This window comes from Clytia hemisphaerica, unplaced genomic scaffold (genome assembly GCF_902728285.1).
Source record: "Clytia hemisphaerica strain Z4C2 unplaced genomic scaffold, Clytia hemisphaerica genome assembly, whole genome shotgun sequence".
NCBI classification, from domain to species: domain Eukaryota; kingdom Metazoa; phylum Cnidaria; class Hydrozoa; order Leptothecata; family Clytiidae; genus Clytia; species Clytia hemisphaerica.
Genome location: NW_027104211.1, coordinates 1,014,939 through 1,024,960, shown reverse-complemented (window position 1 = coordinate 1,024,960; position 10,022 = coordinate 1,014,939). Strand labels below are relative to the sequence as shown.

Here is a 10,022-nt window from a genome sequence, read left to right as displayed (position 1 = left end):
TGATAAAAAATATTTGGATTTCCCCACGTTTATTCGCCACCTTAGAGTAATTGTTGCTTAAGTCACTTGTTAAATTATTTTTGATATTGAATTGTTCTTTAGTTATTTATTTTCTCATTAGCATCAATATGATGTCGTTGTTGAACACAAAGAAATCAAAAGGAAAAAAACTATATTTATTCGTTTAATTATTCTAGCTATTGTTATAAGCTAAGATATTGATTAAAAGCTGTTGAAAATTTTGAAACAGCGAGGTTAAGTAACCGATATAAATCACGTTCTAAATAGCGCAATTTCTACAGGCTAGTCTGTAGCAAAGTAGAGTAGATTTTACTTGCGAAAATTCTCACGATTTTCTGGCATTTTACCCGGACTAGCCTGTAGAAGTTGCGCTATTTAGAACATAGGCTGTAAAAGTACCATCCGTCATCGTGATTTATCTCGGTTACTTAACCTCGCTATTGTGATAATAAAATCAATGCCTCCGATTAGCTTATTCAATGTTTGGTGGCTAACATACTATTTTTAAACATTTATGAAGGCTCGGTATCATGCTTAGGATGTGCTTGATCTTTTCTATAAATATGCTTATAAGTATCCGCCTCCTGTGACAAATTTTCCTCAATCCCCAGATTACCCGTTTTGTTACGAGAGTAGTGTTTTTCTTTGATGATTAGCATTATACTTATTTTTTGTTTTAAATCCAAAATTTTACCCTGACGTTCTTATAAAAGAACAATGTTTTCTAGATCAAAACTTATTAATTGGTTTCTTATCTTATAAAAATATTGCTTATAAGAAAAATAAATATGTTTATCTTTGATTCCCGGAATTAAATAATAAATATTGTCAACTATATTCAAAGTCAATCTTCTTATAAAAAAAACAACATGAAGCGATATAGATTTTTCTTTTATCGGGTCTGCGTAATATTTGTAATTTTGTATTCTGGTCTGTGTTTTGTTGACCTGTGACCTGCGACCTGTGACCTGCGTTTTACACTAACCTAAAGATAAGGGTCTGCCATATTCCTGTGTGGTCAAGTTCATTGGTATGTTTATTCATCGAAGGTTCATTCATTACTCTTATGGATTTTCATTTAGAACGACGTATATGTTTTCTAACTCATCTGTCACATGCTCTTATTTCTGGGAGAGACATAGATGTAGAGCAACAAAAACAGGGCTAGATTGGAACTTTCTTTACTAATGTTTCTAATATAACTTCACTTTTCAAGCAGTTTCAATTTTCAAGCTTTCCAAAATCTCTATATTTAACGCATTAGCATTTTTATATCAACCTAATGGGGGAACCACTAAATCGTCAAATAGCTGGGGGGAGAAAAAAAGAGAGGGGTGACTGTAGAAAAATTTAGCATCATCACCAACTAAGGAGGACATTATGCACCATCCTGATTTTTACTCGTGAGCTTTTTGAGATAATAGGAAAAGTTAGTACGGGTCCGGACTAGCTCAGGGATTTTTTATGTTTCTTCCCTTGCTTAGGTAGCCTGGGAATCCATGCTATGATTTCTTCTTTGATAAACTGATGGCGAAATGTATAGCATGGTACGGGCTGAGAGTTTGAATTTCGCAGATCCTAATAACGGTTGAAAACATAGCCAATCAAATTTTGTTATTCTTTTACTGGTCACACTTTCTTAGAGAAAGCGCAACTTTCGAAATTTGGTTTTTATTTTAGTAAGTGAGGACAGCACTAAATTCGAATTTCCCACTGTAAAAAATGTGAGTCCAATATGGGACTCACAGCTCGAACCCGTCTTGTGTACATCAAATTATAAAAAAACACACGACGGGTCTCCTGTCTATTGCTTAGGTAGTGAGCGAAATTGATTGATTATCATTTTATCTTCCAGGGACAAAGAAAGAAGGAACTAGAATTGGAAAGAGAGATGACAATGACGAGACAACTATAGGTAGTAAGTTGTAATTATAATTTTTTGATTGATACACCTTATAAAATTTGAATATTAAAGAAAAAGGCGCAAGCCAGGTTTAAAGCTTGAGGAGACTGGGTAACAGTTTAAAATAACGTGAAATTTCTTCGTTGCATTAGCGTGCTTACAGATACAAAGATTTGACGCAAGGCCGCGCAACTTTGGTAGGATTTGTTGGCTTCAAATCCTACCAAAGAGATTTGATTCTAGCTTTCAGCTTCTACTTCATTGGACCATATCCTATTGAATGTTTCATAACATTTGATTTAAACTTATTTCATAAACCTAGGTAACTCGATTTTGGATGAAAGGATTCGAGATTCACCAGGTTCTCCAAATTGTAAGTATTATCTTTTTAGTTCATTTTTTTTTAAATCATAATTCTTTTACCTGGGTACTTTCGGGTACCTAATAAGTGTCCCCCGCTATTTAATTTTTTGAAAATTTTCCACCCAGGACATATTTATTCAAATCCCCTCCCACGGCTTATTAAGTTTTGAGATTTTTCCTAGCGGGGCTAGTTCTGTTAATTCGTTTTTCATTCAAACGAATATCTATCGTGTAAAGGATATCAATATTCCCGCCACTTTTCTTTTGCCTAAAATCTTGTATAAGCCTCTCTCTTTTAATAATTTATTCGCAAACCTTTTCTTTGGCTATTACAGTTTGAAAATTTTGCACTCTCTTCCCAACTTCTGTTGCCTGACAAATAATATATTGTAGGAAATCAATCTGTCATTTTTCATAGATGAATTGCAAGAAAAACAGCCAAAAGCTTACAGATAAATGGTTCAGCAACCACCACTACCCTCACTACCCACTCTACCTGGGGCTTCGGCGTCTGCTGGAGTCGATTTTCACACAACAAGCTCAGGGTTTTTAAACAACGGACGTAGACCACCCCCTCTGAAATCCGGCAATGATGATATGGTTAGTTTATTTATATGGTTAGTTTATTTATATTGTTGAATTATTTAGTAAGGTTTATTACATTCATACCATGAGAAATTTGATATACTGGTACATGCAAAGTGACAGATCTTTTGTTTCTGAATATGGTCTTTTGCAGTTAGAGAATCACCCTGAAATTTAGATGTCAAGCCATCTCAATTGATTTTTTTTTACATGCTTATAATTTTTCGATTTTTAGGCTAAAGTCCTTGGGGAAGTTTTGGCAGAAACAAAAAAGACAAATGCGCTACTTGAATAAATCCTGGTAGGCAACTGCAAAATAATTAGTTTTCTGTATGTTTTCTTTTACATTTAAAAAGAAAATAAACTTATAAAAATCATGCATGCTCAAAAAAAATCATTCACTTGCTTTATTGTATAAGCGAAATTAAATTTGAAAAGAAAGTGCAGGAGTTCAGACCTGGAGCCTAGTACCCCATTCTAAAAGAGGGGTTAGGCAAATATGCCAAAGGGGGAGGGGGGAAATTAAATGCATATAAGAAAATCTCAGATGGAGGAAAATATGTTCAGGCTTTATTAAATCAGTAAAATATATTGAATATTTTTTTTGGCTATTTCAGCTGTCAACAACGGAACAACAAGCATCAAGTTCTGCTTCATCCACATCAAATGACACAGCTGACAGAGCAGATTTTGTAAGTGATTTTCGTTACATAATTCCTTGACGTCTTGAGTTCTAGTATAAGGTATTTAAACAAGTGCGTGATGTAATTTTGGGTAGAACATCGTAAAAGTAGGCTTTAAGTCTATTTATGGGTTTTTGCTATTTTTTTCAGAACCGAAGATTTACTTCGTAGTAGAGTCGCTCAGGGTCGAATTGTTCAAATTATGAATAGTTTACCAAACTTTGCACAGATGATACCCACCATTAGTAGATTCGATTTAGAAGGGGTGTCAAAAAATTCGCGGCCTTAGTGACGTCAAATTGCAAGTAGAAAGGTGAGTTATAATTATAATTTTTTGTTTAGATGTACAATGATCAATGTTTGCTTGACGTGCCGAGGACAAGGAAGGCGACGAAATTCGCGATTAAGATAGCTAAAATTTTATGGACACCAGAAGAACGAATGAAGGGAATTATCGAGCCTGCCAAATCAAATTGTCAAGCAACGGAGATGGACGGGGAAAGATTAGCGCTTCTTAAAAGTAAGTCCATTCTTTACCACATAAGAGGCTTTCTTCATCTCATCTTTACTGATACACTGAGTTAAAGGTTTTTAATGAAACTTAGCCCGTCATAAGTATTTGAAATAAACACAAAGAGAGAAAAAATATTATTCAAACAATTTTTGAAACTTGAAACCGGATTTAAGTTTGTCTCTTTTGCTGAAAAGAATTTGGATTTTGACAGATTTTGAAATATTCAAAAATGTCATAAATTTGTTCCAGAATGCCAGTTAAGAATAAACTAAGAGGTCTGTCTGTCTGTCTGTTTGGTTGTCGTTGAGATTAAACAAGAAAGAATTTCTCTTTGCTTCTGTGTTTTAAATTAACATTCATTTCAATTTTTTGTTCAGGAGTTATAAAACATCATTACGGCAAAGAGTACGAACGGACTTGGCGGCAGTGTAGGGAAAGCATCAACCAGGCCGGGAGAGATTTAAGGGCAAAGGAGCGGAGGAGAAACAATGCAGCAAACGGTGGACCAGATTGGTGGACCTTGAGATCAGATTGTGATTGTTTTCTGCCCACAACGCTGAAGCTCTAAAGGGATGGGTGAAAACATACAATCTGACGAATATGCTATCTCAAAATCGTAAGGACCGCGTTCGTCTAAAAGGACTGGGGATGACAACAAAGTTGCGTGATTGTGTTTACGAATAGGGCGCCGTATCAGTTTTTGACTTTCTGTCGCACAACAAGATTCTTGTTGTAAAATTTTCCGCGGGAGGACTATTTTCCTCAGATGTATAATTTTCAAGTGCCTTCAGAGGTTTACCGTGCACGTAACAAAATTATGAACAGCTGTTATCAGGTTACCCGGGTGTCAATAACGTTATGGTGACTTCTTCCTGACGGAAAATATTGGGCCAAAAATGGTCCCCTGCGAACAAAAATACCCATATTTCTTCGGTAATTAGACTGAGACAGGGGTGTACGTAAGAGTGAAATCTAGAATAAATTTGTAAAATATTAACGACTTAAGAACTCGCTAGTTACATAAGTGGCAAACAAATTCAACATCAGCCAATTTAATGTGCCAGTAATCTTCGTCTTCGTATGGGTATCCGGAGCGTTGAAGGTGAAACCACTCATCACAATTGTCACAGGCTATCCAACTAATAAAGCGAAAAGGTGAATTGATTTAGACCCTCCTACCGCTGAATTCTTTGATTGGTTTTCGGGTTGGTAGTAAAAAGTATTTAATAATATTTTTATGAAGGGAACATATGCAAGCGGTCAAGACGTTGTGAAGTGGGTGGGAGCGGGGTCACAAGATTTTGAATAACATAGCGTGACTTTAACAAACGGGAAAACCTAGGATGCAATTACACTTTATCTGACCCAGTAAGGAGTATTTGAAAACGCAAGAAGTTGAATTAGCAAAAAACAAGAAGCCCATTGGGCGTGAAGACCCAGCGAAAAGTAACGTGTTGAAATCGAGCGTGTAAAACAGCAAATGTATGACCCCGTTGACATGGATCAAAGTGAAGACAGGAAAAAAATTTTCAAAAAAACCGCGGTACTTCCCATTGGTTAGGTGCTTGAAATTTTATTGAATGGTCCCCTATTATCTGGTACCAGATGTGGAAATATGGTACGACACGCTTTGCTCTGAAGGTCGGGCATATTTAACATCTGGAAGATTTGCATTACGGAATTTGGCCTGACCGCGTTATTGACTTTGTCTGAGGAGTCTGAGTACTATTCTGGTTTTATAATTCATCAGTCACCCACCGTGCTCCACAAAAAAGATCGTCGTCAAAGATTTCTGAGGAATATTATTTCCCGCGAGTGTAAAAAAATCAGCTGTGATTTACCATTTACCCTAAAGAAATTATTTGTATGGTTATGGTGCTGTGTGGGAATTTGGGGAATGGTTGTTGGCCCTTCTTCTGCGTTTGTTCACCAAGGGTGGTTAGAGAGGTTTCACTTCCAATTTTATTATTCTTTGACTTGTATGTAACTTGAATTTTTTATTAAATATGTCCAGATTATCCCATAACTTGACATTTGGTTAAGAAAGGTATGTCCTTTTATTATTATATTTTCATATAAAAATTTTAAGTTGGGTCTAAATTTTAACACCCAAACCAAGCCCAAAATGTCATTCCCACTACAATGAGCCTCCTATTCATTTCTTCTTCTACACATGCTGGACATGTTGATGAAAAAATGCAATACTGGTAAAGTCTTATATAAGTATGAACGATAAATTTAAAGGAGCACTACACAGAACTCCTACAAAAAGCTACCCAAAAGGAAATTCAGTCAGGCATTGTTTGATTTGTGGAAATGACATTTTGATTCTTGGACGACGATACTCAACCCTTGCTGCCGTCAAGACAAAAGAAACATTGAGTAAAGTCATAGACATCACTCAGTTTGAGAATGCCCGTAGAGTGTGTTCACAGTGTTTTACAAAAGCTGAAAATGTTACAAAACATCTCCAAAAATGTTTGGATGATGAGAAGTTTGTCATTGAAAACTTTGATAAGACATCTAAATTGAATTTAACAGATTTTTCAGTCAAGCGTTTACCAAAGAATCAATCCCCTGGCAGAAGTCCATCTTCATCCACTGTTGTCGGTAAGAGTAGAAAAAGACTTTGCTTGGCACCAAAGAATACTGATGACGCACAGCAGCACCCACAAAGTAGGAAAAATCTTTTGGAGAAAATTTCATTTGAAAAAGAAAATCTCATCCCCACCAAGAAGCCTATGATGGTAAGAATTTATTTTTTTGCATGTTGGTTAAGGCTATCTTTGTTCTTATTTTTTTTAGATTTTCAGGATTGAATGAATTATTTATATTATATCTTATATATTAATCTTAGAATATGTTTTAAGAATCAGTATAATTCCTTTGTTAATGGAATCATAGGTTAGGTTCATTTTTGTTTTCCCAGGATAGAGAAAAAAAGTCAAGAGCTCTATAGTACATTGAAGTTCTTTTAACATTAACAGCTTTCCAAGAACTATGGTGAATTATATTTAGATTTCTTTTCCTTTAAAGATCAATGTTCTAGCATAAGAACTGCTCTGCACTCAGAGTTTTTTTGGAGAATGCGATGGTCTTTAGAATAACTAATTACTCCAGCATCAAGCAAATTTTGTTTAAATGATAATGTAATATAACTGATTTGTCTTTTACAACAAAACTATTACTTATATAAAGACAAGATGATTTATCTTGTTTGTACTGGGTGAGGGAAGTATGCTGGAGTAATTTTTTTTTCAATAGTTTTCAAATGTTGCCTTATTCTCTTAAATGACTATTTTGGAAGATCAATGAGAATCAAAAATCCCAAAGAATAAGAACGATCTTAAGCATGGATACTAAATTTTCAGGCTCAAAGTGCATAGTGAATAAGGCAAGCATTAACAAAAATTTACAGGTTCTTTTAAAAGAAATAGTAAAGGGTCAATGCCAAGATTTAAGAATTTATTATAAGATCAATTATTTATTTGATTTATATGAAATAGATGATTACCGTATGAAAAAAAATTGTTTAAAAATAAAGAATGAACTTATAATCTTAAGTGAAGTGTCAAGAAAGGGACTAAGTGGAAATAATAACAAGATTCACGCCAAGTGGTTTATTTAGGAGAAACAGGGTTTCTAGAAAAATACTGAATTGATATAGTGCAAAATGCTAAAGCCAAACTAAGGACTTATTTGTGTCTTGTCAACTTGACTTTCATGTATAAAAATATTTTTCATTGTTTTAGTGTTGAAAATATGAAAGAATTAGTATTTCTGTGGTTGATGTGCTATGTAGTGACAAAATATAGATTTAAAAGTGTTTTTAGCTGTGCTGTCAGTAAGAAATATATAGGAGGAAGTTATTTGCAAATCTGACTTGCGATTCAAGAAAGTGCTCTATACCATCGGTAGAGCGATATATCAGTCAATAATAGAGACTAGTTTATTTTCCGATACTTGGAGTTAGTTATTAAAAGATATTAAAAAATTAGGAGGAAGTTATATTAACACGCTTTGAATTGGAAATAGCTGTTGCAATAGACAGACTGTACCTTTAAAAAGGTTGGTGTGTCCAGTCAAAACACAGATTCGATCTGCAGCATCACGCTTCACCAAGTTTCAATAAAAAAAATTGAAACTAACTATTGCCAAATAAGCTCATAGTTACTTTTAAAAATTCAACATGTGGTGCCATTGAGATAAGAAATATTTAAAATTAAGTTTCAGTTTTAAAAGATGACAAATTACATATAATGTTTCTCAAAAATGCAGAAATTGCTATTGCTAAAAATCAATATTATCTCAAAAATTAAATAAAAATATTTGAAGTTCTATTCCTAATAAAATAAAAGGGCATAAATGATGGTTGTTGAGGGTTTTAAAGGAATTATTTAATGTTCCATATATTAATAAGGTGATTGAAATAATAATATATAATCACTAATATATTAAAGCAGTAACTGATTTTATTTTAGAAAAATCCTGAAAAAATAACTACTACTGAATCAAAAACTCCTGGAGCAAAGCAAACCAAGACAAAGAGAGAAATGGCTCCAAAGACTTTAAGCACATCTCACACTAGGATTGGTTACAAGCAAGTGAAGGTAATTTAAAACTTTTGGACGAATATTCACATCAACAAAAAGATTACCTTATTGAAACCAATTTTCGCGGAATTGATTTTAGCATTTTCAAGCCAAAAATGGGCAAAACCGCAAAAATTAAAACCCACAAAAATTCCAGAATGAAAAAAACCACAAAAATTAAATCCAGCGAAATGCCAATTTTTGGATATTTTTTTTCAACTGCAAAAATTAGTTCCCGCAAAAATTAGTTCCAATAAGTTATTGATCTTTAATTCTCCTAATCCTTGGGTACAATATTTTAGCAGCATGCATTAGTAGAAATTGAAGTAGAAAAGTAAGTATTTGAATTTAGATGACATTTTCAAAAATATCAGAATGAGACAAATAATTTATGATATTTTTTAGTTCCTAACTAATAATATTTTAGGTAACCATTGAAACCATAGAGAAAGGGTCAACAAAAACAAAGATTGTCAATGGACTTGAAGCTATTACTGTTAAATTAATTTCCTTTGACATGAAAAAAGGTTAGTGCTTTGAAAACTAAGCTTTACAGTAACTTATTATCGAATTTTTTAGTACTTTGATTATGATTTTAGAACAAGTAGTATTTCTAAACATGAAAACGTTATTGAATAATGATTTGTCCTGACCAGGAATCGAACCTGGACCAATCATAACATTAGTGCATGATTATCATGTATCATTAGACTATCAGGGCTTTTCTTTTCTTTGCCATTGCTTTCTGAAACTTATAAAAATTACAATATTATATAACCATCACCTTTAGAAGCAATGGCAACTTTGTTGAAACTCCCAGAGTATAAAAATCACCTCATTGAGTCGCTGATGAAATGCTGTCTAGAAGAACTAACAGATTTGTCTTCAATGTCCACAAATTCAATTTTGCGCAAAACCGATGCACAATCAATAAAACAATTGAAAGTTGATACTGTCTTTAAAGAATTTACAACAAAAATTCCAACGATTACTAAAGTCATCAAGAAACTAACCAAAGTAAACAAATATTCTACCACACAGATTTGCAATTCGATTGTCTCTGCACACAATGAACATCTAAGTGCTCTGAGATACAAGAATGGTTTGTTTTTCAGACAATGTGTTTTATTAAGAAAGGTAAAAATGATATTTAAAAGTTGATATACAATATATACAAATACAATAAACAGTAAAATAAACTAACAAATTTTAAGGTCGAAAGGAATCAAAAAAAGTTGATAAATATACTTTAATGGGATAAACTTTTGCGGGGATTAAATTTTGCGGATTTCGCAGATTTGGGTGTCATCCGCGAAAATCCGCAAAATTAAGTCACAATGGAAATTTGGAAGGGGCTCATC

At 33.6% G+C, this 10,022-nt stretch overlaps 1 long non-coding RNA gene across 1 annotated transcript; it reads left to right on the top strand.

Annotated features, from left to right (window-relative positions):
- The first annotated feature begins 8,623 nt into the window (after nt 1-8,623).
- On the top strand, nt 8,624-9,778 carry LOC136815556 (uncharacterized). The gene is made up of 3 exons (XR_010847734.1): nt 8,624-8,679; nt 9,089-9,188; nt 9,452-9,778. It is a non-coding gene; the product is annotated as an uncharacterized lncRNA (long non-coding RNA).
- Nucleotides 9,779-10,022: the final 244 nt, after the last annotated feature.